We start from the raw sequence: 11,297 nt of genomic DNA on the forward strand, positions 1-11,297 counted from the left end.
AATGTTTTGTTTAATAAAAAGTTGGCTACTCACCCAACGGTCTTTTGTTAGTGGAGCTTTGGGAAATTAACAGGGGGTTAAGGATACAGACAAAGAAAGGTCACAGAGGCAAGGCAGTAAATAGGGATTGGGACTGGGAGTGAAAGATGACTGGATCCTGAAGCCTCTCGGAGGCCCCCACCATCCTAAGGAATACCTGGGAAATTGTGGAGGGCTCTAAATTAATTTCCCAGTGTATACAGAACAAGGAGCTAAATATATCTGTTTGCTTACCATACAAGGCTGGCAAATTTGGACTTCTCAAGATGAACATCATTAACGTTTCTTTCCTTTAGTTAAAATAATTTAAAGCACGAATAGTTAGAAGGGATTACAGCTAGCCATAAGTGCTTCTCTAAACAATGACACATAATGAGTAAGTTTTCATGGCATGGGGGTAAGAAATGTAAACATTTAGAAATTTTAATGTTTTATACAACTTTTCACAAGCATTAGCTCATGTAATTGTCACAAAATCTCTGAGACTATGGAATCCCTTTTTATTTTTAATAAGAGAAACAGACTTGGATATGCTAAGAAATTTGCCCAAAGGATCATAGTGAGAATAGGCTTTCTGCTGTACTACAAACAAACACAAACCTTAGCGGGGTGGAGACAGGACAAATCTGACCTAATTTAAATTTTGCCCATACTCTTTCTGAATAGACAAATCAACTTAAAAACTTTCTACACTCCTAGTATTATTGCAGCTGTCATTTCAAGACATTCATGAGTGTGATTTGGGTAATCTAAACCCAGAACATTTTTAAAATTTGCCAAAAATTAATGTGCATCCTAAAAGAGGTTACCCTCCAGCAGGATTGTTTTATCAATATTTTTATGAGGAGACATTCTACATTCCCTTCCATCTCCATTCTTTCATTTTCCATTATAGTTTAATAAGAAAGCTAATTATTTCAATAACCCCAGTCTATAAAGAGAAAATCTTTAAGCTAAAGTGAAATAAAAGCTAGTCTGTAAATATATCATCTTATTATCAAAGTACTGATGGAAATACGGGTCTAAACACAAATGAGGCAGAAATTTAATGCCATTTAAAAGCAAATACTCTGGGGAAGGCCAAAAGAAATTGGACTTAGGAATTGAAACATTAGAGAACCATTACAGAGATAAGAGACAATTACAGTTTATGTTATATGTTCATGTTAGAGATATATTGGCTTGTGCATTCAAAAGTCTATACATGAATAAGTGGCTATTATGTGGCTCTGTATCATATCTTTAATATTTGGTTTTCTTATAACTACCCATTGGAAGCACATAGGAAATCAGTTTGGGTACCATATTTCTATTTCCCAAGTATGCAGTTACTCCCCCACTACCCTCACAACTGGCAGTGATTTCTGTTTACACGATTGGTGTTGAAAAAGCCAACTTTTCCTTGCTTTCTGGTTTCTGTTCATAAGCAAAATGAAAATCTATTGATTAAACACTGGTGGAGGCAGTCTGTCAGCCTGTTTGTCAGCCTTCTCTTGAAATTGTATTTGAAATAATATATGAGTTTATGTTAAATCAATAACTATTTTGCTTACAAGTTGGATGTGTAAAAGGTTCTCTGTACCTGTGCTTTGCTAAGATTTAGTGCTACTGAATACAAGGCACTCTTATATATCATGCCAGAAAGTTATGTAACAATGGAGCCCCCAAATCTGGGTGATCACAGCAACATGTTAGCAATAATGCTAACCTTTCTATATACCTTGGCATCGTTGATAAATGAAGATAATGATAGTGTATACCTCATGATGATTCAATCAACATTTGTTATTTATTGTTTCTGGTTTCTTTTCAGCATAATTGTTTCATGATGAATGTATTTACTAAGATGTTTTTAGCTGCAAGTGGCAGGCCAAATTGGAGTGATCCAAACACACAGAACTTTGTTCCCTCACTTCACAAGAAATCTGGAGATAGGCAGCTCCCTCAGAGGCTCAATGATGTCAAAGTGTTTGTTAATAAATGTTTCTGGAATTATTTTGCTTCCTGTGCTCCCAAGCCCTATCCATGATCACAAGTTGGCTACAGCATTACTTGAGAGTATTCAGAGTGGAAAGGAAGAAGGCAGGAAGAAAAGAGATTTTCTTTCCCCAAGGAGTAGAGTATCTCCTTAGGTCTCATTTTCCTGGACTGGGTTGCATTCAAACCTGTAGACCAATAAAGAATGAGATCCCTGTGACTAATGGAGAGTAGTAAGAATTTATTCCCTGGGCCTGGGGTTAGGAGATTACTACCCAAACAAAATTGTGGTGTTGTTCGTAAGGCAGAAGAGTAGAAAGGCATTGGCAAGGCAAACCACAGGGTGACTGAGTGTTTCCTTCTAAGGCTCCTTGTGGTCAAGCTTGATTAACACTGTAGAGTTGAATTATTACTGACCCATTAGTTTTTGTTATTTCAATATGTAGCAAAAGGAAGGCAGGATTCATAATTTGTTTTTGGCTTCTAAATAACAAAATAAGGAACAAGTCTATGAAGTTATATGAGGAAATTCAATGTGTGTAAGCAGACCTTCTTTGCAGGGTGGGGGTGGTTTGTTCATTTTTCCTGATTTATCCAGATAAATGTTTTCATTGCTAACTATATTCTATATATTTATCCATGGTCTCTTCACATAAATACAGATTTGTTTTTTTTTTAAATAGATTGAACAATAATTCCTGTCTAGAAGATACCTTCCAAGTATCTTATTTTTGAAGTTCTACATACAGCTGATCGCCAAGAGATTTACTTGGCAGTCAATGTTAAATGGATAAAAATGTAAGTGGAAATTATATGTAAAACAACTGAACAGAAAACCATACGCATTTGGAAACAATGAAATTATTTGATCTGAGAACTTGCTTATTTATTTTAAACATTCAAGGAATTTGATTACTTTACATTGTGACTAGTTAAATATGAAAATGCCATTCACAGTGTAAATATCATTTCTTAGGTTTGTTTTCAGGTTTTGTATTTATTTTATTTTTATTTTGTTTTCTACAAGGCAAGATTCTGACATCAGTACCATTCTTTCTCCTTTACCCACTGCTGCCTTTAGTATAATGCACACCAGAAGGCTCCCCTTATGCCAATCATTTCTAAGGTATCATAGTAGCTGGGAGTTATACCACATGAGCATTTGCTCATTTTATCCCCTTGTGACTGTTCAAGCCCCATTTCGGTAATAGTATGTTACAATATTTTATAAATTGTACATAATAATATATTACATCTAAAGACACAAGAATATTCTGATAAATAATTGAAAAATATTTGAGATGTGTCAATCAACATAGAAATGGAATCAAGTTCCTTTAAAAAAGACTAAATTTTTGGTCTGAAAGTTGGTAAACTAAGAATGCTTTATTCCTATAAAAGGTTTCACAAATGATTTCTAACATACTGTAAAGATTTTTTTTCAGCACTTTAAGGAGGTTTTATTAAGTGCCTGCAGTTTGTGTTCAAAGAAACTTTGATGAACTGGGTGACTTATATGAAGAGGCTATGTAAGTCACTCACATGAAATGATATTGGTAAGAAAATGTATACATTTGACATCCAGGCAATATTTTCTTTTTAGGAGATTTTCAGGTCCAAAATACCTCTGCTAAAAATTAAACCAAAAGCCGTGAATAAATAATCTTCAATCCAAGGCTTCATTTCTGATGAAAGAATAGAAAACATCATGGCCATCAGTCCTGAGAGGTGTGGTGACTATATTCAGAAATTGTCATCTGTGGTCTCCTAGCTTTAATTGGCCTCCTGGGGCACATAGAATGTTGTGTGTTTGTCACACTTATAGAGATCTTGGCACAAACTATTTTCAGCTGTTTGGAAACTTAACATACAATAGAAACGGCCTGCTGAGTCTGGCATTTGCTGACACAGCCTTGAAGTCAATGGAAAAGTCTGGCTTCTTTTTTGAGGTTCTCACAGTGATGGATCTGCAGACTGTAAAGTATACAAGAAGCTAAGAATCTCCCTTAGCATAGCCAAAGCTCTTCCCCACAGAGACTCCAGGGAGTCTTGGCTAGTACACTCTTTCTGAAGGGCCCTGGAATATATTCACCTTCTCCACTTGAATATTAGTCTCCACAAGAAACGATTTTACAGCATTTTGCCTAAATTTGCCAACAGAGAGTATGCAGAGGTGGCAGGATGGTAACCTGAGGGCTGAATCTAGTGCACAGGCATTTGCCTTTGTTTGCTTGTTTGGCTCTTCATAGCATTTTGCTTTGCTTTGTTTCATTAATTTGAGTTAACTGCCAGCTTTTAAAATTAGGACATTTCACATTTAAAAAATAAATTCCAGATTACTGATTTCTCTAGCAACACAAGGTCTGAGTTCCTGCTTGGCAACAGGTAACTAGGGCTGGGTAGCAGCTGCCCTAGTTTGGAGGGGATATGGGTCTCAAGTGCCAGAGACCCATTGGAGGGCCTCTTGTCTTTACATTCCCTGACTGGCTGTACTAGATACTTGAATTAGCAATAAACATGCCTTTAAAATACAAATAGAACATGCCTTAAAATACATTTCAAATGTAAGAAGCAATAAAGAATAATATTGCATACAACATCACCACCTCTTAGCTTGCTTAAGTGGTAACATACTTTTTTTTAAAAGATGTGAAACATTATATATACATTAATTCTTCCTGTTTATCCTCCCCAAATCTCAATCATCTTTCTCCAACCATACACATGACTACCATTCTGATTTTGGTCTTTATCATTCCCATGCATGCTTTTTTTCTTACTTCTACTTTTGTCTCCATATAAATGACTTTTTAAAAATGTAAATAAGGTCACAACTCCTTGTTTAACATTCTTCAATGACATTCTGCTGTGCTTTATAACAAAATCAGAGCAGAATTTCCAGTCTCAGATCTTACCACTCTTCGCTTCCGCTGTGGCTTATCAAAGCTGGAGGTTTCACCTCTATTAAGAATCCTCCCTGACCACTTTATCTAAAAGAGTCCTTCCATTCTGACTTGCCTTCCTATTTCCAGTTACACTGTAAAACATCACCCTGTTCGTTATTCACTTTGGTGTGATTCACACATCACACTGTGCAATCATATTATTTATTTATTTTCTGTTTCTTCAACTTGAACATAAACTCGATGAAGGCAGAGTGCTTCTCTGTCTTGATCATGCTAGTATCTCCAACTTAAACTAGTGCCTACCATACTGTTGGTGTTAATAAATACTTTTTGAGTGAATAGATAAAAAATAGTTCTTCCTTCTTCTTCCCTGTAATTATCCTATGTGTAGGCTCTGCACTCTCTGATTCCACCTTGACTCCAAGGAAGAAAATTATTAGATATTGGAAAATCAGTCAAGAACAAAGTTCAAATTTTTCTAGACAGCTATTTAAAATATGTATAATTCCTCCAAAATTTTAGGAAGATAAGCGAATGCCTTCCCACTGAATGAGCAGCTTTCTAGGTGAGCTAACCCACAGGTTCTACTCTAACTATAGTAGTCCACTTCTACACTGCTATAAAGAAATACCTGAGACTGGGTAATTTATAAAAAAAAAGACATTTAATTGACTCATAGTTTTGCATGGCTGGGGAGGCATCAGGAAACTTACAATCATGGCAGAAGGTGAAGGGGAAGCAAGACACGTCTTACATGGTGGTAGGAGAGAGAGAATAAGCGAAGGGCAAACTGCCCCTTTTAAACCATCAGCTCTTGTGATAATTCACTCAATATCACAAGAACAGCATAGGGGAAACCGCCCACATCATCCAATCGCCTTCCCCTAGATCCTTCCCTCCTACACGTGGGGATTACAATATGAGATAAAATTTGGGTGGGGACACAAAGCCGAACCATATTACTAACCAAGTTCTCTAGGGTTAATACAGCTTCTTGGCTGTAGAACTATGCTCCTTATGGTGGTGCCATCCCCATTCCTACTATACTGTATGTTCCTTAAAGTCAGGGACCCTGTTCTATTCATTGCTATATTCCTGTTGTTGAGCACAGTACCTGGCACATGGTAGGTGCTGATTAAATGTTGATTAACAGAACCCAGTCTGTGGTTTCTTACCTAGGGACTCCTCTTAAAAAAAAAAAAAAAAATCACAATCCCTTGAGCCCCCACTGCAGTTGTCCCCCTCCCTTCTCGCTTTCATTGTCATCACTTCCATTACTCTCTGCTTCAACTGCCGCCTCAGAGGTTAAATATCTGGGTTACTCCAGGCAAGCAAGGTATTCAGATGGGATAAATATTCTCTCTATAAGTTAATGTCCCTCAAGACATTTATTTTCTTTACCCGTGTTTCAGCATTCCCAATCTCTGAGACAAATCTTTTAACCTAAACATTGCCTCACAGCTGGCAGATCGTCTCCAGACCCACTGAACTCCAGCTCACTGTGAAAGCCAGTAATTCACTGGCCTAAAATATGAGCAGCAGGGCAGAAGGCTGCCCCTCTGCTGCTGCAAGGAAATTTTATTTGAGAAACTCTAATTCTTAGTGATATATTTACTATATTACCACTTTTTTCTTAACTTTATTGCCTCAACAGTAAAACTAAAACCGACCTTAGGTATTCAAATAGAGCAAGTCAGAAAAAAAAAAAAAAAAAAAAGTCAAATGGACAATGTAGGGGCTGTGCTATGCATTTGTCTTACCCTCAAAAATCTAAGTCCTATGAGAAAAAAATAAACAGAAAAAAATAGTTACTCTTGTCAATAAAATAGATGCCAATTTCTGATACAGAGTGACAGTTCAGGGAGAAAAGATAAAAGCAAACTTGGAACTTTTAGAAAAATTTTTGAAAGAGAGGAAGAATGAGATTTTCAGATCAATATGAAGCTAGAGCAACGCCAACATAACATGGGATTAGTATCAGTGTATTAACAGCTGCATGGTGAGGTTGGCTTCTCACACTGTTATCCACTTGGCATTTATTTTGAATGCAGTAAACAGGAACGGTGGGAGTGTGGAGCATGGGTGGGACTGCATTAAGTGTCAGACAGAATAATCTGTGAGATGAATGTGGCTCAAATGTTATGTCTTACAAATGCTGAACTTTAGTGCAAGAAGAAACATGCTGCACTCAAGAGTTCAGTCCTGGGGACTGAGGCTGACTCACAGCAGAGCTAAAGGAAGCTTCAGTTTTAGGTTCCCTTCTTTTACACAGGTCCCTTCCAAGGACCAGTATCTAATTTGTATACATTATAGTTTTTCTTTCCAAATGCCGCCCCCGACCCCCGCCACCAAATTGTACAAGTTTCAAACTCTAAACACCTACATTTCCCCCTGCCAGACAAATTAATTTTTAAGGAGTTTCCAAAAGATGTTGATGAACATTACAAAGACATACAGTTTTTAAAAAGTATGTAAAGAACTGTAGTCTGGGTGCAGTGGCTCACACCTGTAATCTCAGCACTTTGGGATTGCTTGAGTCCAGGAGTTCGAGATCAGCCTGGGCAATGTGGTGAAATCCTGTCTCTACAATAAATACAAAAAACAAGCCAGGTGTGGTTGTGCACAGCTGTAGTGCCAGTTAGCCAGGAGGCTGAGGTGGGAGGATCACCTGAGTCCGGGAAGTCATGGCTGCAGTGGGCCAAGATTAGACTGCACTCCAGCCTAGCCAGAGATGGAGACCCTGTCTCAAAACAAACAAACAAACAAACAAACAAACAAACAAACAAACAAAACTGCAGTTCTGAAAAACAAAAATGAATGAATAAATAAATATGTAAACTGTATCACTTGATATTTAATTGGAGGCAAATTTTCATAACCCCTAATCAAGAGGTTGAAGATGCTATCTCTTTCCTTAAAGATAGTATTGGGTAATTTAGGAATCAAGACATAGGTACATAAAAATAACTATTGTCTTACTATTGAGGAATGGGAGGTATTCTTTTAGAAAATACTTATTAATTGTGTCTTTTTTCCAGGCACTGCTCTAGGCCTCGGAGATCCAATAGTTAATAAAACAAAATAATCAGCCTTCATGGAGCCTATAGTCGAATGGGAAAGAAGTTGAAAAAGTAAATAAATGAATAAATTAAATATTTAAAAGTTATAAAAAGTTCTGTTAAAAAAAAAAGCTATCAAGTTGCTAAGACAGAGATTAAAGAAGAAACCTCTTTTACCTTGGGCAGTAGTCAAGATTTGCGAAGGTAACACACTTGAAGGAAGAGATAGCCATGAAAAGAGATGAAAGGAAGTATGTTCTGGGCAGATGTGTAGACCTGAGGTGAGAAACAGCTTAACATTCTTGAGCAACAGAGGAAGCCAATGTGGGTAACTACAGTAAGTGGCCAGACACACGAGATGAAGCAAGCAAAAGATCCTTGGTATGTTCTGCTTGCAAATGGAGATTTTTGAGTATTTGCTGCATTACATCTCTTCCTCAACCTGGGAAGTGATGGAATTGAAAAGCTAATTTTTGTTCTTAGAACATAGTAATACAAGTAATACAAGATCCAACCACTGCATCCCGAGAGGTAGTTTATAAAAGTTACAGTAAAGGAAGAAAAATTAAGTATGTGTTGTTCTATAAAATTCTTATATCCCCTTTTCTGTCACATATGTGTGTGTGTGTACACATATGTATAATATATATACCTGTTGATTTGTGTTTCTATCAAGTTAGAAGATGGTGAAAGCCTACTTCTCAAAGTCCCAAATAAGAAACATTGTCATTGGATGTCAACAGTATCATTCATATGGGTCATAAAAGAATGGGTAAGGCTGTACTCCACTCCCACCATTGGAAGAAATGAGCAACCATGTTCTTAGACTTAATTATACATGAATCTTTTTTTATTTAAAAAATTATTTTTTAAATTAAACAATAAGAATTGTACATATTCATGGGGTATGTAGTAATGTTTTGCACATATAATATATAGTAATTAGATAAGGATAATTAGCATATCCATCATCTCAAACATTTATTTCTTTGCATTGGCAACATTCAATATCCTCCTTCTAGTTATTTGAAACTATATAATAAATTACTGTCTACAAACATACCACCCTGAATGTGCCCAATCTAATGCATCTTGTTTTTTTTTTTTTTTTTGAGACAGAGTCTCGCTCTCTCACCCAGGCTGGTGTGCAGTGTTGCGATCTCAGCTCACTGCAACCTCTGCCTCCTGAGTTCAAGTGATTTTCATGTCTCAGCCTCCCTGAGTAGCTGGGATTACAGGTTTGTGCATCCATACCCAGCTAATTTTTGTATTTTTAGTAGAGACGAGGTTTCACCATGTTGGCCATACTCGTCTCAAATTCCTGACCTCAAGCGATCCGCCCGCCTTGGCCTCCCAAAGTGCTGGGATTACAGGCATGAGCCACTGTGCCTGGCCTGATGGATCTTATTTAATCTCCCTGTCTTCAGTTAGGGGAGAAGAGGGATAAGAACAGCAAGTACAATTGTCCAGAATTCTGAAATTAAAAAAGAAATGCTATCAGCTGAGGCCTGAGGAACCGTGTGGGTAAAATTTCATTATTACTCAATATTAACTTGGATAAAAATAATAAAAGGAATTTTACTGAAAACCTTTTGGCTGGCTTCTTTCTCTTGGAATTCTCTATCTTCATTTTGCTTCTTAATGAAAGAATCAGTTAATTCCAGCTCAATAATAAAGAGGTAGGCAGGGGCTTGATAATACCTGGTTTTGAAGCCAATGGCATGGAGAATGGATTTTGATTTAAATGCAGTCATAAGTCACTGAAAAGTCTTAGCTTGGAAAATTACTTGGTTCGATTTATGTTTTAAGAAGTTGTACATTTTAAGAAGTAGCACAGGCAATAAGTTATATAAAGGGAGGTTAGTGTGTGCTGATTATAGAGACGAGTGGAGATAAAACTGGGCCCTTAAACAACAAGTGGATGACAGGAGAGAGATTAAGAGAGGGTATTCATGGTAAGAGCAATGAAATGAGAAAAGGCTTTGAGATGGGCTGGGTTGCAAGAAAGTAGGGAATATACCTGCCTGACTGAGGTACATTAAGTTCTGATCAAATTGTAGTTAGAATCTGTTTATCAGACTAGGAACATTTAGGTAACAGGAGACAAGAAATTTCATATGTGTAATATAATGGAAGTAAAGCTTCAGAGACACGAATTTAATGGAAATGTGAAAAAAGACTTCTTTACAAAGTGGAGAAGGAACTTAAAAATTAAAAGAAATAAGAAAAACCAAAGCAACAAAATAAAGCCTGAAGTAAAATATACATTTCCTTTCTTATTTCCAGTTAAAACCTAAAGAAGTTTGGCAAAAGCTGTGTTATTCTTTCAGAGGCTGACCGGTGGAAACAGAGAAGCGAGATCAGGATAAATGCAGCTGGGGCTAAGACTAGCTGAAAGATGGTTCGCAAAGGAAGGTGGCATGAATCAAAATTACACTGAACTTGGCGATTTGGGCTTGGGTATAATTCGAGTTGATATTCAGTTAGCTTAATCTGGAAGGTGGCAGGTAGTGGCTGATGTCCCGTATATGTGTTGAAATAATCATTAGTCAGATGTTAGAGTCAGGTAAGTATCCTACTGGGGATAAAGGAGAAGTTCCAGGAATATACCGGAGGCTAGGTTATCTGTTGAACCCATGACAGAAGTTAAGCTTTGATCACAGTTTAGTCAATATACAAGTATCCCAGGTTGCATTTTGCAATCCAGGTTCTAAATTCAAATAGGTGAAATACTAATGAAATATCCCAACCACTGGGGAAAAGAGGCACCTATGACATTGCAAGCTTTAGTTCCAGTGCTCTCAGGACCTGAACAAATCTGAGATTTCCTAATGCAGGGAGGGAGTATAATGTAAAAGAGTTCAAATACTTGGGCTTACGTCCTGAGTTCTGTCACTTACTAACTGGGTGACAAGTCATAATCTCTTAGGCTCATTTTCTATTTCTAAAATATATGGATACTGATACCTAAATGGCACAGTTGCTATGATAATGCTTGTAAAAGAGCTTGATACAGAAAATGATTCAATAAATGGCAGGGAGTTTGTTTTGTTTTAAATAAATGAGGTAATTAGCAAAAATGGTCTAGGGTCTAGATCAAGTGTTACCCTGAAGGGTTATTACACAATCTGAGATACTTATTCATTTCCCCAGTGCTCTGAGACAGAGGTCATGGGGATTAAAAAAAAAAAAAAAAAACATTGTGTCTCATTGGACCACAAATGAGCACATACTGATGGCAAATAATGAGGATCATCAGACATAATGGCTCAGAATGTTGAGTGAGTCCTTGGCGACCCTGGTCTTTATGTTCCTC

The sequence above is a fragment of the Rhinopithecus roxellana genome, chromosome 9 (assembly GCF_007565055.1).
Source record: "Rhinopithecus roxellana isolate Shanxi Qingling chromosome 9, ASM756505v1, whole genome shotgun sequence".
NCBI classification, from domain to species: domain Eukaryota; kingdom Metazoa; phylum Chordata; class Mammalia; order Primates; family Cercopithecidae; genus Rhinopithecus; species Rhinopithecus roxellana.